The sequence below is a fragment of the Procambarus clarkii genome, chromosome 13 (assembly GCF_040958095.1).
Source record: "Procambarus clarkii isolate CNS0578487 chromosome 13, FALCON_Pclarkii_2.0, whole genome shotgun sequence".
Taxonomy (NCBI): Eukaryota; Metazoa; Arthropoda; class Malacostraca; order Decapoda; family Cambaridae; genus Procambarus; species Procambarus clarkii.
Genome location: NC_091162.1, coordinates 7313650 through 7324978, shown reverse-complemented (window position 1 = coordinate 7324978; position 11329 = coordinate 7313650).

The window sequence follows — 11329 nt, the reverse complement described above, 5'->3', positions numbered from 1 at the left end:
AGGCAGACCGCCTCAGCCATTTCCTCGATACACAAAGGCACTGCATCACTGCAACAGTCGAGAACAAACACACAACATCTAGCTGCAGCAGCCACGTGCAAACACGAAGATGCGGAGCAACACATCTTCCTCGCATCATGCAGCAGACCGTACTGACATATATCAAGAGTTGATATATGAGCTTGACATATACCACATATGTACTTATTAATCAACCAATATGTGTATGTGTACTTAATTGATATTTGGATTTTAACTTGTAAGTAGATATAAAGGGCTTTACTCTTTCTTTAGCAATTAAGCATTTAAAAATTCTTCAATGTTCCATGTATAGTATTAATATCACAAACATTTGGTGATACCAGGGAACAATTGCTGATAGCACACATGTATAAAATTTAAATACTAAAAAGACATATCATTCAGTATTTAAAAACCTGAAGTGTATTTATACAATTGTTAAACGTTTGAGCAATTTCTTACATAATAACTCAACAAATCTGCATACTCATGATATAGTTTTTATTGTTATATAATTATTTGTATTGTTTTTTCAAGTCTTGAAATGATGATGCCATAGCCAACGACAGTAAAGACATCATTATTGAAATGTAGCTCCCCACTATATTATTGTGCACCTACTAAACATTGGATGAAAACTGCTTTTGCATTTAATTGTTTTAATGAGAATGAAAATCCCTATATTAGAGCTAATATCCACAAAATATATATAACAAACATTTAAACATAAATTTAATAGTTTATCAAGAAATTTCACCTTAAATCCAATACCGTTTTTTATGACCAGATTCCTGTTGTTTAGGAGTAACTAAAGAAGGCTGCAGCAATAACACAAAATTTGAATTATAGTACTGCAATACTATTCATATTAACAAACCAAGAGAGTAAAGTCAGTTTCTAGACCATTACACTTACAACAACCTCCAATCATCTTAGTTTGGTTCCAATCGTGATTGAATATGTTCTTGTAATCGGATATTTAGTTGAATCGTCCCAGACATGTAAAATAATAATTTTATGGACAAAATCCCCTGCTTGAGCTGTATAATATGAGCTATGTTACTGGGGAACTTCCTATCTCTTGGACCAACAGTATAATCATTCCAATTCCCAAGCCGTTACAGCGGGTAATGAACTAAGTTTGGCACTAGCTTCAGGACACTCTTCTAGTATGGCTTCTCTCTGTCAAGTCTCTCTCTCGCAGTGCTCCACGCGCCCGATATCGCAAACTTGGATAATAATTTGCAATATTTTACTATAATTTCCTAATCGAAGGAAACGATGCCGATGTTATTTAACGTAGCAAGAACGTACGTTAGGTTGCCCAGACCACACACTAGAAGGCAACCCGTTCTCACACAAGACAGCACATATATGACTTAATGCTTAAAGTCAATATGTTGAATATGAATTAGTAAATATGTGATATATTCCCAGTTACTTTTTTTCCAAGGCCCAAACTCTTCCTCACGTACCAATTTACGTCTCACAGTACCCGTCCGTCAACCTAGATAGCAGAATAGTCGTGATTGGTTCAATTATAAGGAAAATTGTACTTTTCAGGTCCCACATGGGTTGTGAAATTTACCTGCTATTGTCCATGCTCTTAGAATATTACAGATCAGCTACTTCCTATTGAAGGCTCGTAGTTTTGTTTTGAGAAATATTAGTTATTCTTAGTAAATTATAATAAGCACTAAAAATGATTACATAGAATAACAGTCCTTCACCAATCAATATTATATACCATAGTTTGTGCTTTACAAATCTTTAAAGGATGTTTTGTAGGAACGCTAACAGAAAACGATGGTACATTGGAATGTCTATGGGGTAAACTACTGTAAACAGGATGGTATTGTGTCTACCAACTACAGGATCGGTATATTGTCCACTACCACCTGTTAGGTGGGTAAGGGGTGCAAATACCACCCACAGGATGGGTATGAGGGTCACATCCACCCAGAGGATGAGTATGGGGATCACATCCACCCACAGGAAGGGTATGGGGTCCAATACCACCCACAGGATGAGCATGGCGTCCACTACAACCCACAGGATGGGTATGGGGCTCCAACCACCCATAGAATGGGTATGGGGCTCCAACCACCCATAGAATGGGTATGGGGTCCAATAACACCCACTGGATGTGTATGGTGTCCATTGCCGCGCGTCGAGCTCGAAAACCGCAGCATTCATCTCAGAACCATGCCTATTTCACGCAGATTCCTTAATAAACGTAAGAGTTTTATATGTCACAAGAAAGATAGAAATATAAGCTTTATTCTAAATACCTTACCATGGGCATATTTAAATTTAAAGCGAAGATACGTGTACTTTTATAATAGCCGAGCTCCGACCCCGGACAGATCGATCGACCGAGCAACTCTCTCTCAGAACAATGTTTATTCACGTGAATTCGTTAGTAAACATATATGTTTTATATGTCTCAAGAAAGGCAGACATATAAGCTTCACTTTAAACACTTTACTATAGACATATTTAAAGTTCTAATGAAGATTCATGTATTTTAAAAATTACGGAGCTCCCACCCCGTACAGACTGAACGACAGAGCAACTCTCTCTCAGATCAATGTTTATTTCACGTAAATTCGTTAATAAACACAAATGTTTTATATGTCTTAAGCAAGATAGAAATAAGAGCTTCATTTTAAATACATTACAATAGACATATTTATAGCTCAAGTGAAGATACATATGCTTTTATAGCAGCGCTCAGTAGCTTGTCGGGCATGGAGTGCAGACGCCTACGCACTTGCCGATATATTGTATAATTAACAAAGATTCGCTAATAAAGCCTAAAATCTTATTTGCCTCCAGAAAGACCGAGATATGAACATTATTATAATTGCACCAAATGAAATATATCATGTTCGAGAACAAAGATATATCAATTTTAATTTAAGTTTCGACTCTCTCTCGGGTGAGACAGATGGGGCGACTCTTGCCCCATCTATTGGAGATTCTGTGCACTAAAGACCCAAAGCTACTCAACCCCTCCTAGCATTATTTAAGTAATGAAGTAATATGATATATTTACTCACTATAATGTTGGTGCTTAATGCAGAACATGAGAAAACATATATTTACTCCAAACTAATATAATTTCATTATGAAATAAGTAACATCATAGGAAGTCGATGGTCCAAGCGGCAATGTTGTGGAGCGACTTATCCAAGATATATCGTTGTTTGGTAAGTGTTTGTTGGCATATCCAGTTGTCGCACTTCTCTGCACAAATTATCACAAATTTAAATTATAATGTTAACAAGTAGAATACGTATTTTTAATAAAATCTAACATAACTAGCCAGAAAACATTTAACATTTATTAAAAAATATATGTTTGGAAGTTAAATCGACTTCATAGGACAATGGTTTTGTTATATATACTCGTTATTCGTTGACATGCGTTCGCTACTTAAACTACCATGTACTGTACTTATGTAAAATCTCCCATGTCTCTTCGCTCATCTCACCGAACCCTACAGGCTCTTTGATATATTGTTTAATTAATTGAGATTCACAAATAAAGCTAATAATTGTATATGTTATCAAAAAGGCAGAGCTTAGTTTAGTTCATTTATTATGCACCCCATACCCATCCTATGGACGATAGTGGAGTGTTACAGAGGCACATAATGGGCTCAGGGACTGAGCCCCACAATTCTTATAGCCAAGCAAGTTATAATCTTGATAAGCTAGTTACAAAAGTCAATACACATTGTCACATCAACAATGGGCTCGAGACCGACCACAAGTACAGTTTATAATTTAAAGCAACTGATTTATATGGAGGGCTAGTGTCACAATTGATATGTTTATCCAACACATAACCCCCTCTCCCCATCCAATGGGCAGCGGTGGATAGGTTACAATCAAGTCTTTTTTTGCGTTTTATTCAGAGATTAGGTCTTATTGGGTGAGGAAAGATATTCATATTATAAAGAAGGCTTCTTGGCTGATGCTCTCCATTGATGGAAAATATTCAACCTGTTGAAAATCAATGTTAGTTTGATCTAGATATTGTAATTAACGAAAGTATTTATGTCATTAGAAAGGTAGAAATATAGGCTACATTTAAAATCCTTTGTCATAAATATAACTGAAGTGAAAACGAAGATATATGCGTTTTGATAGTTACTTGATGGCTAGCTCTGAGAGTGTGAAGCCCTGCACACCAGCCAATAAATTGTATAATTAGTTTCCATATATTTTAATTAATCTTAAAAATCTATATGTCAGAAGAAAGGAAGTTGTAGTCGTTAATGTGACAACATTTAAAAATATATATCTCTTAAGTTAAATAAATAATACCACCTTATCGCCGGTGTCCGGACACATGAAAACTACCTAGGTATCAGTATCCAGCCAGGCGGGGATCACAGGCTGCACAATACTGATAAATTATGTAATGCACTACTTGTGGTCCATCTCGAACCCATTTATGATGTGACGACTTATAGTGAATTTTGTAACTAGCTCATTAAGATTGTATCTTGCTTAGCTAAATGAATTGTGGGGTTCGGTCCATTCATTTTCTTTCTTTATTATGCACCCCATAATACCCATCCTGTGGGCGGTGGTGTAAAGGATTACAGAGGCACATAATCGGTTCAGGAACTGAACCCTCTAGTTCGTTTAGCTAAGCAAATAACAATCTTTTGACGCTAGTTACAAAATTATTAATGTACACATACTTATGCATACATGTACATATACATACGTATACATATATAAATACACATACATATTTAATCACCCACACAAATACACACATCAGTAATCTTTTGTGTCACAAGTGATTCAACAAGAGGCTCACAACAGTCACTATACAAGGCACTTTACATCTATGAGGAGTCACACAGTTTCTAGTCTTGCTCCACACCCACCCAACTGGGCGCCAGCTTTACAGTCATGTGCTCCACACCCACCCAACTGGGCGCCAGCTTTACAGTCATGTGCTCCTCACCCACCCAACTGGGCGCCAGCTTTACAGTTACCTGGTGTTATTCTTCACCTATATCTTTTTCTGGTTAATCCCTATTTACATTATGCAGTTCAGGTTTCGTCGCCATACTATAGTTTTTAGTTTAGTTAATTTATCACATAATGGGTTCAGGGACTGAACACAATTTATTTATCTAAGCAAGTTACAATCTTGAGGAGCTAGGCACAAAATTCATAACACATCGTCACATCAACAACATGGGTTCGAGATCGACCACAAGTACAGTTTCTAAATTAAGCAAATGCCATATGTGGAGAGCTAGTGTCACAATTGATATGTTTGTCCTGCACATTTCCACAGTAGTTTGCTTGGGTTCTTTTAATTATCTTAGATATCATTGAAGAGAACCTCCTAGGTACTATACTGTATATATACTGGTAAGAAGTATAATAATCCTGAAAAATCGTGTAAATTATGTTGTGCGAGTGCTTCCAGTTAAGTAACATAGTTCATTTGTGTGCGCGTGCTTGAAGAGGAAATGTTATCCCCCCCCCCTTTGTAAATATTTGTGAGTTTCAGACCATACGGCCGCGGCTTACCCTCGCCGCCGTCGAGGGTAAGAACACCGGATGTATACCCAGTATTACAAGTAAACATTAGCAATAACAATTATGGAAAGTTCCTTCACCTATACATAGACAAGAGACTGAACTTCAGCACCCACATACAACACACAAGGGATGCTCTGAGAGAGAGAGAGAGGGAGAGTAAAAACATCCACTGAGGTCTGATTAAGTCCTTTTGGGGACCTTAATCGTTAGGACGTCCAATGATTAAAGAAAAGTGAGGCGTATTCAGATGGTATATTGACAACATTCAGCATATCTCATACTGACCTAGTAGTACTTGGTGCACAAATACCTTTTCCAAAGGAATCGCAAAACATAATTAAACACAACTGTACCGTACAGTGTTATATATTTATTTCAGTTTGAACAATTTTTAACATTAAAGGATAAATCCTTTAATTGGTTGAAATTGGTTTTAATATTCGAAATCTAATTTGTTGATGTTAAATAATATAAGGTTCAAATTTATTAAGATACATACTTTAAAAACTATTCCTATTTGAAATTTAAATAACATAAAAAGAGTACAGAATATAACAAATACCGATTATATAAAAGACCTGACACTTGCAGCACTTAATTATGCTATTGTAACACATTGAAAGTAATAACATTATTTGATTCAGCAAAGCATTTGGTAAAGTTATAATAATAATAATAATAATAATAATAATAATAATAATAATAATAGTAATAATAATAATAATAATAATAATAATAATAATAATAATAATAATAATAATAATAGTAATAATAATAATAATAATAATGTATTAATTAAGTATTTTAAATTATAATTCACAACTTGCTAGCGCACAAGAAACAAATCCACGAATCATCATTACATTCTGTAACACCTACACATGATTCATGGTGCCAAATATTGCAACGGTCACAGCATACCATCAGCTTCAAATCATTTAGCTTTCTGCAAATGCAGTACACTTCCATCGAGCATGACCGGATGATTCGTTTTCTTCTCAGTGTCTGAGCTGCAGGGAATGAGATGAGACACTTTCCTTTAAAGTTCTCTTGAAGATGTTCTCATATTCTGCATATCATACGAGGTTCACCGGATCTACACCACTTGCAAGTGATGCAGCAAACGCCACAGCATATACTCCACTCATACTTGAGTCCCTGTGTCTGCTGACATTCATTATATTGCATATCAGCTTATCATCCTGGCAATTAGCAAGAGCATACAAGATAACTTCAGTAGATTTGGATGGTAATTTATGCCTGGTGTCGTATATGTTAATTTGTTCCGTTACTCCAATGTTGGAAACGGTGACCCAGTGACAACCATCAACTTGGATAATTTGAATAAATTCACCAATTGTAACTGGCCAGGAGAGGTCCCGCTACAACGCTGGGTCATGAAGGCCTTCTACGCTTGGCACAGTTTGTTTGATGAGGTCACATGCAGATTTTATATGAAGGTCAGAGAGCTGTACATTTGTTCCAATGTTCATTATCTCGTCATCTGTTAAATAATTTAACATTGTCGAATGTGAAGCACTGTTATCACTCTCCTTATTGTTGCATTGGTGTGAGGAGTGGCAGTGATTGGTGCAGTTTATTTTTTCTTTAAATAGGGACATATATTTGTACTGCAGATACCAGTACAGTTGCACCGTTTCTTTATATATTTTATACTTGGGTTAGCAAGGCGAGACGCTTCTCTTAACGTGATACTGTTGGTATCAAATAGAAATAGTTTTTAAAGTATGTATCTTAATAAATTTGAACCTTATATTATCAACATCAACATATTATATTATTTAACATCAACAAATTAGATTTCGAATGTTAAAACCAATTTCAACCAATTAAAGGATTTATCCTTTTTAAAGGATTTAATTAAAGGATTTGACACAAAAATCAGTATGAAAATTACCTCGGCTGAGGACATTGAAAAACTTCAAGCTGATATTAATAAAGTTTTCGACTGGGCATCAGAAAATAACATGATGTTTAACAGTGATAAATTCCAGGTACTCAGGTACGGTAAAAATGAGGACCTTAAACATAATACAGAGTACAAAACAGGGTGAGGAATGTGGTAATACAGTAATGTACACGCTTTCCATGCGTAAAACCATATATCTCGGGAGACAACATATGGCCACTGCTTGATCGCAAGCGGGGATGTTTCTGATGGGGGAGAAAGAAACATTTGCGCAGCGCGTAAGTACTGAGTAGTTTGCAGAGTGATAAGTAATTTATTAAGTAAAGTCAGCCAGGAGGTGCTATTTGCAGTATCCGCGGGCCCTTATTTGGCTTTACGTTCCCTGGCCCTGCATTTTGGCCTAGTTCCTCAGTGGTTACAGTATTTACGCTTGGCTCTTGCAGTTTATTCACGTTAGTTATTTGGTTATATTTATGTTTGCATCACCTCCGTTCTCTTAATGTAAAAATGGTTATATATGCACGCCGATTGTATCCCCTTATTTTGTACTTGCAGATATCACGTGCCATGCCTTGCCCCTATTCAGGTGCCCTGGACAGGGGGGTGGCCCCCACGTTGCCTGGGGCACGGTACCCTCCAGCAGATGGCGGCGTCGAAGCGTCGTCGGGAACGTCGTATATTTAATGATATCCCATTCTTTGCCTTCCTAAGACAATGTAAATTCAGATTTTTCACACACTTTATATGGAAGGTTTCTTATTTTGTACTTGCAGACATCTCGCGACATGCCTTGCCCTTACTCTTAATTACGTTCTACATTTCAGCACTAACATGCCTCCTGCTTTCAGGTCACCACGGATTCTTTTTCCCAAACAGCCTCCTTAATTTACTCCGACAGTTGATGCTTTGCTCATGTCGCATGTTTAATTTTGCGTTGCTGTGTTCAGTATGTTTGCTCACTTTTTCCTTGCCTTACGTCATTAAGTAAAGTCAGCCAGGATGTGCTATTTGCAGAGTTACTAAGTAAATTATTAAGTAGAGTCAGCCAGGATGTGCTATTTGCAGAGTTACTAAGTAAATTATTAAGTAGAGTCAGCCAGGATGTGCTATTTGCAGAGTTACTAAGTAAATTATTAAGTAGAGTCAGCCAGGATGTGCTATTTGCAGAGTTACTAAGTAAATTATTAAGTAGAGTCAGCCAGGATGTGCTATTTGCAGAGTTACTAAGTAAATTATTAAGTAGAGTCAGCCAGGATGTGCTATTTGCAGAGTTACTAAGTAAATTATAAGTAGAGTCAGCCAGGATGTGCTATTTGCAGAGTTACTAAGTAAATTATTAAGTAGAGTCAGCCAGGATGTGCTATTTGCAGAGTTACTAAGTAAATTATTAAGTAGAGTCAGCCAGGATGTGCTATTTGCAGTATTCGCGGGCCCCCTTTTAGCTTCCCGTTTCCTGGCCCTGCACTTTTGCCTAGTTTTCATCGGTAGTTACAGTAGTTTATGCTTAGCTCTTGCAGTTTATTCACGTTACTTATATAGTTATATTATGTTATGCTTCTCCTCCGTTTTCTTAATGTAAAAATGGTTTTATTTTCTAGGGCGAAATGTTCCATTTAGCCTACCACAATTTAATACATCTTACTTATTTGGTTACATTTGTGCTGTGCATCATTTTATGTTTGTCATTAAATTTATTATCTATTATTATAGATAAATGGGCGAAGTCCCATTCCCCTACCACTATTTAATCCCTGTTACTTATTTGGTTACATTTGTGTCGTGCATCCTTTATGTTTGTTATAAACAATTTTTACTATAGGGCGAAATGTTATATTTGCCTTACGTTATTTTGTTCTGCCATCTTTTGTTTATTTCCTTGGCAGTGTCTACAGTCAGTAGTCCCCTTTCCTTCGCCGTTGTTTCAAGGCAGCCAGGATGCGCGAGGTGCAGTTGTGGGCACTCGCCTCTAGCTTTATGCTTCTGGCCCTGCAGTTGTTGGGTTCCTTTCATTTATTTCGATTACGCCTAGCTCTCGCTGTTAGTTATGTTCTTCCCCGGTTCCTCTGTCGTTCAATTACGCTTGTTGCTACTACGTCCGTAAGGTCTGCTGCTTGCCTCGCTATCGGTGTTGCGGGCCTCTTGCTTCTTGCTTGTTTATTCAGGCTACTTTCCTCCCCCTTCTCTGGGGGTTTTTCATTGGGTTGGTTAACTTTCTTTCTGTTGCTTAGATATTTTCTTGGTCTCCTTCTGGTGTTTACTGAGCTTTGCCTTTATGGTTTGGGTAAATTCCGACGCGTCGGGCTCGTTGCTGTGTTACGGGCCTCTGCTCTTGCTTTAAGTTATTGGGGCCTGTTCGTCAGCCTTCCCCAGTCATTCGCCTCCTGCAGGCTACGCTTTGACAGCTGCTTGTCTCTTTTGCTGGGTTACTTTTATGCTTCTCCCTTCCTGTCTAGGTATGTTTAGGTATGGCTAGCGGTGCGCGAGCCGCGGCTTATTGGTTGCCCCCCCCCCCCTGGTTCCCTGTTTACTCGGTCTCGCCCTCTTACTTCCGCATTCTTCCATCCCATTCTACGTTATCGCCTCTCGCTTTTGGGCCTATGTCCTTTCTCAGCCGGGTTGTGTGCCGTCCAGCGCGCCTCACCGACGTTATCTTCTCTTTCGGCCCTCTGTCATTTCCGCCCCCCCCCCCAGCCGTGCGGGCTCGCCTATGGGAAACGTCCCTTGGTTCCTCCTACATCTGCTTTTTCTGATCAGGGGAAGGAAGACACCAAGCCTTGGGGGCGTAATTTTATTGACATGATAAATAATTCTGCAGAAGTAAAACAGGCTTTTAAATAGGACTTAACAAATGTATAACATAGCCGTGGCTAACGCAAAGTACACGAAACATCTTAAATTGTACACCCGTAGTAAAACGTAATCTTATAGCCTAGTAACAAACTCTGCAGAAACCTAATGTCCTAATGTCTAGAATTAGCAGTGAGGCGAATGTAACAAATCTAATACTAAGTATAACAGGACACCAAAGTGAACAACATAACATAAGGGAAACCCTAGCTGGAGAATAATCAGGCGGCAGAAAACATAGTGACTGGGGAAGCCTGATATGTATTGGAGAAGAAAATAACCCCAGGCCAGAGGCCGAGCCGCCAAGGAAGGAATTACCTGACAAGGTAGGGCTTACTAGTAGAATGTCTGTAAAGTCAAAGTAGTAGCTGCGGACAGCGGAACACTTGGGGACGGGCGCTGCACCCCCCACCCATCCCCAGTGAAACGGAGGAAAACGTGAGGAACAACGACTGACGTAGTCAGAACCGTGAGAACTGGCAGCCAGCAGAAAGGGGGAGGAGGGTGGGCGCTTCGTGAATCTTGGACCTGGTCGGGAGAGGGAGTGAGAGCGGGACCTGACTTCCCGCGCCTTTTATGCCACCCAGGCTGGCCGCACCACGCCTGCGGGACGCGATGCGCAATTGTCTCTTCCTTCCCCCGTCAGAAACTCCACCGCCTTTCGTCAAAAGGCAGTGGGCCATTTTCTGATCAGGGGAAGGAAGACACCAAGCCTTGGGGGCGTAATTTTATTGACATGATAAATAATTCTGCAGAAGTAAAACAGGCTTTTAAATAGGACTTAACAAATGTATAACATAGCCGTGGCTAACGCAAAGTACACGAAACATCTTAAATTGTACACCCGTAGTAAAACGTAATCTTATAGCCTAGTAACAAACTCTGCAGAAACCTAATGTCCTAATGTCTAGAATTAGCAGTGAGGCGAATGTAACAAATCTAATACTAAGTA